Source organism: Eptesicus fuscus, chromosome 10 (assembly GCF_027574615.1).
Source record: "Eptesicus fuscus isolate TK198812 chromosome 10, DD_ASM_mEF_20220401, whole genome shotgun sequence".
NCBI classification, from domain to species: domain Eukaryota; kingdom Metazoa; phylum Chordata; class Mammalia; order Chiroptera; family Vespertilionidae; genus Eptesicus; species Eptesicus fuscus.
The window spans coordinates 63,626,215-63,637,473 of NC_072482.1; the positions used below are offsets into that span (position 1 = coordinate 63,626,215).

The 11,259-nt window shown below is 40.2% G+C and overlaps 1 pseudogene; it reads right to left on the reverse strand.

Annotated features, from left to right (window-relative positions):
* Positions 1-10,206: 10,206 nt before the first annotated feature.
* LOC129150639 (28 kDa heat- and acid-stable phosphoprotein-like) lies at positions 10,207-10,647 on the reverse strand (annotated as a pseudogene).
* Positions 10,648-11,259: the final 612 nt, after the last annotated feature.

Sequence of the window (11,259 nt, forward strand, 5' to 3'; positions counted from 1 at the left end):
GATTCATGAAATAACATGGTTCTGCCATGTTATTTGAACTATCATGTTTCAATATGAACCAATAACATCGTTCATATTGAAACATATGAGAAGCATCTCTCTTTACAACTTTGTTAAAACACTTTTTAAAAATTATTTTTATTGATTTCAGAAAGAAAGGGAGAGGGAGAGAGAGAAGCATCAATGATGAGAGAGAATCATTGATTGCCTGCCTGCCTCCTGCATGCTCCCTACTGAGAATTGAGCCTACAACCTGAGCATGTGCCCTTGACCAGAATCGAACCTGGGACTCTTCAACCCACAGATCAACACTCTATCCACTGAGCCAAACCAGGTAGGGCTGTTAAAACACTCTTAAGCACAGGTTTTATTCCTTATGCTTCCCTCTGTCTCATAATATATAACACAAAGTCCTATACATAGTAGTAACCAATAATTATTGTTAATGATGATGCTCAGAATTAGCCAAATACTTTTTAAAATTTTAGTAAAATTTGTTTTTTTATTCCAAAATCATCTAAACTCATTGTAGAAATATTTTGAATATGTAAATAAATACCAAGGAAATATAAAACATATAACTCACTTCCCTAGAAAAATCACTGTTAACATTTAGAGATGGTCCTTATCTCTAACTTTTAAACATTAAAAATAAAATATCATACTATACTTACATTTTTATAACCATCTAAAATGCTTCTTGCTGATATCTTCCCTAGTGAGATCATTATGACAAAGTATAAAAAAGAGCTATTGATACTCTCCAGTACTGATGTAAGTGCTCAATAAAAATGAATGAGTGAACAAATAAATTTATAAATAATTATGTTTGTGGAAAGTTGAATGGTTTAACGAAGTGTTTTTGGCAAAAAAATGGTAACAGTAATCACTGGGGGGTTTTGTTTATTTGCTTTGTTTTTGTGTGTGTGTGTGTTTTTGTTTTTGTTTTTTAACTCATTGCTGAGCTTCACAGTAACCTGAGGAGGTAAGTTTTGTCAACTATGTCGATTTCAGCAGTCCCTGAGAGAATGAAGAATTTACCCAAGCTATGAAGCCAAAATTCAAACCCAGATCTGACTGAATAAAAATAACCTATAGCAGTCTGGCCCACATAGCTCAGTGGCTGAGCATCGACTTATAAACCAGGAGGTCACAAGTTCAATTCTCAGTCAGGGCACATGCCCGGGTTTTGGACTCAATCCCCAGTAGGGGGCATGCAGGAGGCAGTCGATCAATGATTCTTATCATTGATGTTTCTATCTTGCTCTCCCTTCCTCTCTAAAATAAGTTAAAATTATATTAAAAAAAAACACACACACACACAAAAAAAAAAACTGATAGCAATCCCTTTGTTAGCCAGCCTGTTCATGGAAGCTTTGAAGCCAGCACGACTCCTCTGCTCCAGCTGTGAAAATCCTAGACGGCATCTTCTCCCAGTCGAATGAGTATGTATATGTCAGACATGCCTCGGTATGTATTTTCTGCCCTTATATATAAAATAGCCATTCAGACACCTCAAAAAGAAAAAGCCACATCAAACCTATAGCTCTTTCCACCATAACGCACTGCTTTTCGAATATTGTTAATATGCTGAAGCGAAGCTTTGTTGAAAGGACTTCCCCATCACCCACAATAAAGGGACTCATATGAAGACAAGCGGGCTTTCAGAGCTGGCACTGCAGGCCCAAGCCCTGTCCCCCCTGGTGATGCGGTGCAGCTGTTCCCAGCCATTCGCGTCGCAGCTCTTTCGTGCTGGTACTGTCAGGGTTGAAATCACAGACATTCCCTCTGAGAAAAAGAAGAGTGGCTTTGCTTTTTCTCTTAGAGAAAGCTTTTTACATTAATCCAGTTAATCCCATGGCTGAATTGCCATTGAAATCTGAAGCACAACGTCTTTTACCAGAAATGCCCTAACTTTGAAAAAAATTTAAATTAGCCAGTAAGATCTTTTTACTGCCCCTTCCTTAACATTCAAAAAAAAGAGTGTGTGAGTATGTGTGTGGTTGGAAGGGCAGGGAGGAGGGTGGAAGGTGGGGAGCAGATGGATTCTTTCAGCAAAATGAGGATTATTTTACCTCTGAAAAAAACTACAACACATTCCATAAAAGCAAAGAAAAATGTGAAACTTTGATTACTTAATATTAGTTAAAAATAATTTTTTAAGCTGGATTTGGGATAAATGCCATTATACATTTGTCAAAATCTATAGAATGCACAGCACCAAGAGTGAACCCTAACTTAAACTATGAACCGTAGTTGATGGTACCTTCATGTAGGTTTATGGATTGTAACAATTTACCATTCTGGTGGGGGATGTTGATGGAGAGGGAGGCTGTGCGTGTTTGGGAGCAGGAAGTGTATGTGAACTCTGTACTTTCAGCTCAATTTTGCTGTGAACCTAAAATTGCTCCAAAAATAGTCTATTAAAAAAAAAAGGCAGATTGGCATGACACACACAAAAAATTGTACTCTCTAGGTTTGACAAAGAAGTTGAAGATGTTTTTCTCATTCCAGTTGAATAAACATAAATATAAATGTAAATATACTTAATATACTAAAAATACACAAACACACGTTATATTCATTCCAGTGTAATAGACAGCATTCAGATAGATAATAGATAAGTAGACAGAGAGTCATATACATATATCTCATTGGCCTTGTAGCCTGCATATTTATATGAGAGGTGATCCCATAGCCAGCGATTTCTGCATTAGGTTCCCCTCTGTCCTGAGAGACATCACAACCTCCCATTACTGGGCTCAGCCCAGAATCAGCATCACCTAGGAAACTGAGAGAAATACAAATTCTTAGGCATTGCCCAGACCCACTAAATCAGAAACTCTGGCAGTGGGGCCTGGCAATCTGTTCTTTAACAAGTCCTCCAGGTGAGTCTGATATGTACCAAAGTTTGAAGACCCCTGATACCACTGCATTCCCTGGCCAGATCATTCTTCCTTCAGAGCTGCGAGGAACCATAGCAATCCAGCCCTTTCATTTCACAAACATGGAACCCAACTTCAACACGCAAGCGTTTAATCATCTGTAAAAATGGATGAGAAAAGAAAAAGCAATACCTATTTCACAAGATTGCTATGACAATTAATGAGTTAGTACTCATTAATTAAAATACTTAGAGCAAAGCCTGGCATATGTATGCCCAATAAATATTAGCTTATGGTCAGTACCATTGCTACCATTATAGTTATCTAGCTTTTTAAAATGGTTCATGAGCATAATTCACAAACTATGTTGGGACAGCCAAACTTTAATTCTGTTAACTACTCTTCAATCCTTTCTTGTTAGGAATATTTGTACTCATTCCATTGATGGCAACCTCTGGACCTCAAGGCAGGCTTCACACACAGATGCCTCACTGCCTGACACAATAGGGCCACTAATAATGGCCTCTCCTGGGCAGGTGCACAGAGTGACAGCGACCCAGCCTCCCTGGACAAGAAGCTGAGAGCAGATGAATAATGTCAAGCTCTTAAACAGGCACTCAATTATTGGGGAAGGGCAAGGTGAATGCCAAACTAAGAGAAATGTAAAAACACATTAAAGAAACAAATTGCGCCGAAACCGGTTTGGCTCAGTGGATAGAGCGTCGGCCTGCGGACTCAAGGGTCCCAGGTTCGATTCCGGTCAAGGGCATGTACCTTGGTTGCGGGCACATCCCCAGTAGGGGGTGTGCAAGAGGCAGCTGATCGATGTTTCTCTCTCATCGATGTTTCTAACTCTCTATCCCTCTCTCTTCCTCTCTGTAAAAAATCAATAAAATATATTAAAAAAAAAAAAAAAGAAACAAATTGTTTAGGGAAATCAAGTTAAGCCATGTAGCCTGATGTGGAGACCCAAACAGAATATTTTCTACAGCTGAAGGAGTAAGGAAGAAATAAAGAGAGAAGATCATGGATGACAGGCTGAATGACAGGGATAAAACATGATCCCATCACTTCAGTACTTTTTCAAAAATGGGGGAAGTTCAATTATTTGTTTTACCCTTTGGCAAAACAACCTCATGAAAATAGCCTACGAAAGTGGTCACACTAAGACATGGACCCCAGAAGGAAAGAGTAAGGAAGAATTCAACTTAGAAAGTCACAATGGCCACTACTGTCACCTGCACTCTGAAGATTCAGAGCCAGTTGATATAAACCCCCATGGCTCATTGACCTCCCGAGACACTGTGCCTTTCCAGTGGACTTAAGTTGTTAGGGTTCTCATCAAATTAATGTAGTTTATATTTTAGTAATGAGAGCTAACACACTCACCGAACCAGGCACTGTTCTCTGAGCTTCGCAGACAGTAACTTGTTTGTTATTTCTAACCATCTTAGAGGGGACAACTAGTAGCCGGCCTTTCAACAACACAGGTTTGAACTGCGCGGGTCCATTTCTACAGCAGCTTTTTTTTTTTTCTTCTTCCAATAAATACAGTCAGCGCTTTCTAGTCACAGGTTTTGTACCCGCAGATTCCACAAACTGCTGATTGAAAACGGTATTTTCTCATTCCCAACAGCAGATCCCCAACCTCCTTAAATGGACAGATGCAAAGGGCTGACTGAAATTAGGCTTTGAGGGAGTCAAAAATTATACATGGATTTTCAACTGCATGGGGCTGACACCCCTAATCCCTGAGTTGTTCAAAGGTCAACTGTATTACTCGAAACCAAAGCACAAAGGAATAATAACTTCCCAAGATAACACAGCTGATAAGTGCTGACACTGATTTTCAAAGCCAGGCAGTTTGGCTCCAGAACCCAAGTTCTTATCCACTGAGTTTTGCAGCCCTAATGTTGCCCTGTCTGACATGTGCTGTCTCTATTCCGTACCTCATAGACCCTATCCTAAATAAAATACTCTATTTTATTTACAAGGGAGGAGAAGAAGAAGAAGGAGGAGGAGGAGGAGAAGGAAGAGGAGGAGGAAGAAGAAGAAGAAGGAGAAGAAGAAGAAGAAGAAGAAGAAGAAGAAGAAGAAGAAGAAGAAGAAGAAGAAGAAGAAGAAGAAGAAGAATTACACAAAGCATTTATTTGTGCAGCACACTTCATTAAGGTTTGAGAAATGGATGGAGCACATCTGCCTTACAGCAATTAAAACAACTTAAAATTGAATTATAAACACCAATGAACCTAAAAGGCCTTCCTTTTTCCTGTCCTCTCCTTCCAGACCAAGCCTCCCAAAGGAACCTGGGGCATCTTTTTTCACCCTATTGCTCTATTTAACTTAGTTCATAAAGAAAGGAAAACAACAACAACAATTTTGTCCCCTAAAAATAATTCTGGTACTTGCCACCAAGATAATCATTTTTACTTGCCCCTGTTGCCCTAGCATTCAGGAACCAGAGCAAGTCAAAAGCCAATTTAAGTAAATGCCCTCCAAAGGGCTACGGAACTAGAATTCATTAACAATAGTCTCTAACACATACCTGGCTTCAGTGTGAAAAGGACTGTTGTTCACATCCTTTTTAGGTCATGTACACATGTCAAGGAACATACTGGTAGCAGCAGCAGCAGCAGCTTTGAACTTAAACAGCACGTGGGCCTGAGTAGACACCAGAATGAGTTTCGCTGGGCTGCCTCTTAGAGCACCTGTCAGTGCAGGCACATGGCCTCTGGCTAAGGTATTAAATTCAGTGGGAGCAACTCGAGGACCCCAATCACATCATAGGCACGTGACCTGTGCAATTACACAGAGCCCTACCCTCAGAAGAGCCCCAAACTTGTTTTCATGTTCTGCCATCTCTCTCTTGAAATTCTTAATGATTTCTAAATAAGGAGCCTTGTATTTTCATTTTGTACTGAGACCTGCACGTGATAGAGCCAGTGCTGGCCCCCCTGGCTGCCCTGCATCTTCCTACATGCTAGTCACCATGATGCCCCTAAATGAACAGGAAAGTGAGCTAAAACTGTCGGAAGATGTTAAGCCAAGCAGCACCGCAGATTGATCACACGCCAATTAGAATTTGACTTTGAATGGCATCAGGTGTCTTGGAACCACGCTCCTGCAGCTACTGCAAGCCCATCTGAAAACAGTTACCAATCCTAAAAGAGACAGATAGAAAAACGGAGAGCTTTCAAATTGTGGTTTGTTCTTTTAACAATTTGACATTGCCACAATATCCAAATACGTGAGCATTTTTCTAGTCCTTCATTTTCATTGGAATTTATAAAAATATAAGTCCATGACATATGGGAAGAGGAAGAAATAATCTGATTCTTGCCACAGCTGTTTTTGAAAAGCACTGCCCAAAAGTCAGAATTTATTTTTTAACCAAGACTAAGAAATAGGTCAAGAATAGCAAGAAAACTTTGATCACAAATGAAATGTCAGAGTAAGATGCTGCCCTTTAGAGCTTGGAGCTCTGGGACATGAGATACCTTAAAGAGACTAACAAAATAAACAAAACACCTAAAACATTTTAGAAACTATCTCTTGCCTAATAGCTTCACAGAAAAGATTTTATTTTTTGGAAAGTCTTTTCAATGTTATTGAATGAAAAGTATATTCTTTGGACTCAAATGTAGGGCAACAGTAGTTTTATAGTTCCTACCATTTCCAAGTCCAGAATTAATGGTTAGCAAGCAGTTGGCTCTAGGCTGGACCTGGCCTTTCACACCTCAGGAGGGCCCAGCCTCACTCTGGCATTATTTACTGCCTGGTGTGTCGATCCTGATTATAGATTGCACATGAGAACATGCTACCACAATTTATCTTCTCTGGAACTCCATTAATTTTATAGACTGTACTTGCTTCCTCTCTGAGTGGAAGATGACTCTTAGCCTACATTTCATGTAGAGGGAGATCTAGGTATTTGCCTATGGTCAAATTCCAACGCTTAGGCTGGTTGCCTTTACTTCCACTCCTGAGCTTTCTGAGTCACATTCTTGTCTGCCTAATAGATAAGAAGAGGCAGAGTAGCGGCTAAGGCTCATCGAATTGTTGTGACTGAACTGAGCTTTGGCAGGATGCCATCTGCTTACACCAAGGGCTTCCCTCTGAAACAGACCCACAGAACTCATTCTTGTGTCTGCTAAGAGGTAGTTTATTGGGTTTGTTGTTCATAATGCTACACCCTCAGGAGAAATTCCTGTCTGTCCTTATTACAAGCAATAGTTAAGTATTTTCCTGTCCAATTAGTCTCTTTTTATGTCATGGACGCTGTAAGTTGTATAAGTGATCAAACAGCTTTTTCTTTCTTCTTGGCTGCTAGGATGCCAATTAGTACCAGATTCACAGTCCTTTTGTACCAACTGAGTTGGCTTCTGTGAAATGTGTTTTTATGTTTGCTTTGTTCTTAGCTCCATGCTATATCCCTTGCTTTCTCTTTTCTCAACTATTCATACTTTGTTATACCTTGTTGTAAAATACCTCAGTTGTTACTGGAAGAAAATGTCAGGTAAAGAGAGAATGAGGAAAGAAGAGATGGGACACAGATCAGGGGAGAAGAGAGAAAAAGGAAGATAGGAAGGAAGGAAGGAAGGAAGGAAGGAAGGAAGGAAGGAAGGAAGGAAGGAAGGAAGGAAGGAAGGAAGGAAGGAAGGAAGGAAGGAAGGAAATGAAAAACAAAAAAATATAAGGCAAGAAAGGGAAGGGGCCATATTGTTTATAAACTGAAATGAGAGTCTCAACAAATTAAAATAGTAAAAGGTCATAGAAAGGGAAGTAGCATATAAATTACTATAGGTGTGAATTACATAGAAGCTAACATTTGAGATTTGCTCACCAACTGCATTGTTCACTGTCTATTGCTGTTTAATTGTGTTCACATTTCAATGTAACAAGATATGGGGCTCTACATGAAGCAGACATAGAGGCTGCCTCTCTTTAGAGACCCTGAGGAGGAGAGGCCGGGGAGGAATCTGTAACAGAGGGTGAGGAGATGAGGCGGCAGTTGGGTGACCTGAATTTCCAGGGGTTTTTTTTAGGACAAGTGGAAGTTCCAGTAAGCAGCCAGGCTCTAGCCATCTTCAAAGGGTCCCAAAGGAGAAGACTACCCACCAGGTGGAGGAAATCCCAGGGGTGTGCCTCTGTATCAGGAGAGGAGTGGGGTTCAGAGAGGTGAACCAGAGGAAGCCTCACCTGTGTAAGGGAACTGCAGCATGGACATCCCCAGAGGAGCCTCCCCAGAGAACCCACCAATTCACCTGGCAAGCATTGGGCACCTGCCACAAAGAGGGCTGACAGCCAGATGTGTGGGGGGGGGGGGATGGGAGGGTGGGGGGGCGAGAGGCTTTGCTCCTTTTACTCTAATGCCTCAGAGAGCAGAGCCATGTCTGGGTCCGGCCTTAGAGAGAAGGGGTACCTTTGAATTGAGTGCCAGTTTAATCTACTTTTTAATTTTAATTAAAATTTTTTTATAGCTGAAAAAAGAAAAGACTGATCTAATACCTAAAAGTATTAATACCTATAAAAGCAATGGGATCTCTGGTTCCTGGGAAGGGAAATATAAAAGATCATGGGGGAAAAAAAGTTCTTCCTGATTTATACCCTCTCAGGACCAGTTCATTTAATAAATCATCATTTATATAACTAAGTATTCTTATTCAAAATGAAAGACAAAACAGTAGAAATGTCACACACAAAAAAAAACAACAACCCTGGGATACCTAATAATATAAAGTACCTACATTCTCTTTAGAACAGTTACAACATATGTTAATTAAGAATTACATTGATGGGGGTGGGGTTGGGGGAGGTGGAAGAGGGTATACGGGGAATAAATGGTGATGGGAAAATTTTTTAAAAAGGAAAAAAGTATAGATAGAAAAAAATGTAAATTGATGTTATCTCACACCTTCATTTTTTTCTCTCAGGTAAATGATTGACCTTCCCTCTTCCTCCTCCTTTCCCAGATTCTCCCATTTTTACTTTTAACAATTAATTTAATTAGAATAAAAGAAAATGGAGACAAACAATAAAGACAAGGAAGTTTGTAAGTTTCAGAAAATCAGTTCAATTTCATCAGGTCAAGTCATTATAATAACTGGGTCATGGAGACATTCTCATGTAACAGTGAATTCATTCCATTTTGTATGTGGCACCACATCCTGAGCCCAGCATGCAGCACATACTCCCTGAGAACAGAAGGTTTATGTGCCATATTTGCACAGTGACTTACTCAGATTACATCATTTTTCAACAATGCAGATTCATGAAGTCAGCCCTCGCTGGACTTCTTTCTCACCATGGCCTCAGATTCTTGCTGCAATCAGCAGTGCCAAATGTTTTACCATTTGAATATAAAGCTCCCCAGTAAGAAATCCTAAATCAGTTGCAAATTGCGTTCATAACTGTACACTAATTTGAGCCTTCAAATTTTTTCTCTCCATAAAATTGTGTTTTCAAAATGAGTTTAGTTTCATTTCTTTCCTAACGTCTACATTGAAAATGTGTGCATACAGGCTGTTTAGCTCAGTTGAAACAGGTGGCTGGAGCCAGAAAAACGTGGGCCTACGTCTCCAGCCCATTGAAACAGGTTTCCTCCCTGAAAGCAGCTGCCCTTCTGTGGACATTTAAACTGTGACTTTCTCCCACTTAACAATACAATTAATCAGTGACTACTTTTAGATAAATGCATATAAAATCAAGAATACACAATTAAATTAGACAAAAATTGGCCAGTACAGTAAACCAATTTTTGCAGACTGTATGTAATCCTAACTGGTGAAGACCTCAAACCTACATATTGCCTGAGCCAGTTTGGCTCAGTGGCTAGAGCATCGGCCTGCAGACTAAAGAGTCCCGGGTTCGATTCCGGTCAAGGGTACATGCCGGAGCTGCAGGCTCGATCCCCAGTGGGGAGCGTGCAGGAGGCAGCCGATCAATGATTCTCTCTCATCATTGATGTTTCTATCTCTCTCTCCCTTTCCCTTCCTCTCTGAAATCAATAAAGCTATATTTAAAACAAACAACAAAAAAACCTACAAATTGTTCCAGAAATATATAATTTGATGAATAAATAAGTAGTTTTATGTAAATTTTCTGATGTTCTTCAAGTTAACTTGTGGCATCACAAATTATTACAAAACTTAGTGCCTTAAAAGAACTGTTTTACTTGGGGCAGTTTTTTGTAGATCAGGAATCCAGGACGGGCTTGGCTGGGCCATTCTCAAATGGGTACCTTAGGAAGTCACAGCAAGGTGTGAGCTGCAGCTGGAGTCAGCTGCACGAGCTACTGTGCTGGTCATTCAAGTTCCCCTCCTCACAGGCTGGCAGTTGATGCTGGCTGTTGTTGGGCATTCATCCCTGTCTGACCAGAGCTCCAGGACATGGCCTCTCCAGTTGGGTGGGCAGTCTCAGGCTTGGACTTCATGGTGCCTACTTCCGCCAGAGTGAACATGAAATGGTCCAGTTGTGTGACCTTGTTGGCTGTCTGTGCCACCTGGTTGGAATTCTCGAAGTCAATAAGCCCTTGCACACCTTTGTGCTTTTGCTGGTACTCATCTTCCTCATCCTCACTCTCATCTGCATCTATATTTCTTCTCCTTTTTGGGGTCATCAGTAGCCCCATATCCACCTTCTCCTTGTTCCTCTTCTTCCCTGGTTTCCTGCTTTTCAGCCTGGAGTTGTGTGTTGATCTTCATTGGGCTGATGTATTGCTGTAATGGCCTTTGTGGCCTCCTTTTCTCCCTTGTTTAGGCATCAGGGCTCCAGCAACTGCCAATATTTCTTTAACTTTTAATTTTGTAATAAATTTAGATTTATAGAAAAGTTGCAAAAATAGGACAGAGAGTTTCTGCTCACCCAGCTTCCCCTAACCTTCATATCTTACAAAACTGCAGTATAATGATCAAAACTAAGAAATTAACATTGGTATAAAACTCTTAACTAAACTACAGATGTTATTTAGGTTCACGGGTTTTTGAAGAAATGCTCTTTTTCTGTTCTAGGATCCCAGTCTGGGATTGTGTATTGCATTTAGTTGTCATGTCCCCTTAGTCTTCTCCACCTGTGACAGCTCCCATTCCTTCTTTGCCTTTCATGACCTAACACTTTAAAAGAGTACTAGTAACCTGACTGTAGAATATTCCTCAATTTGGGAACATTTTGTTTTCTGATTATTAGATCAAGATTTTTCATTTTTGCCAGTATACCACAGAAGTAGTGTGCCTTCTCAATGCATTATGTTGATATGTCTTATTTCTGGTTACGTTAATCTGAATCATTTGGTTGAGGTTGTATCTTCTGGGTTTCTCCACTGCATTGCTACTAGTTTCACCTTTGTAATTAAACATTTCTTGGGGAAACTAGTTTG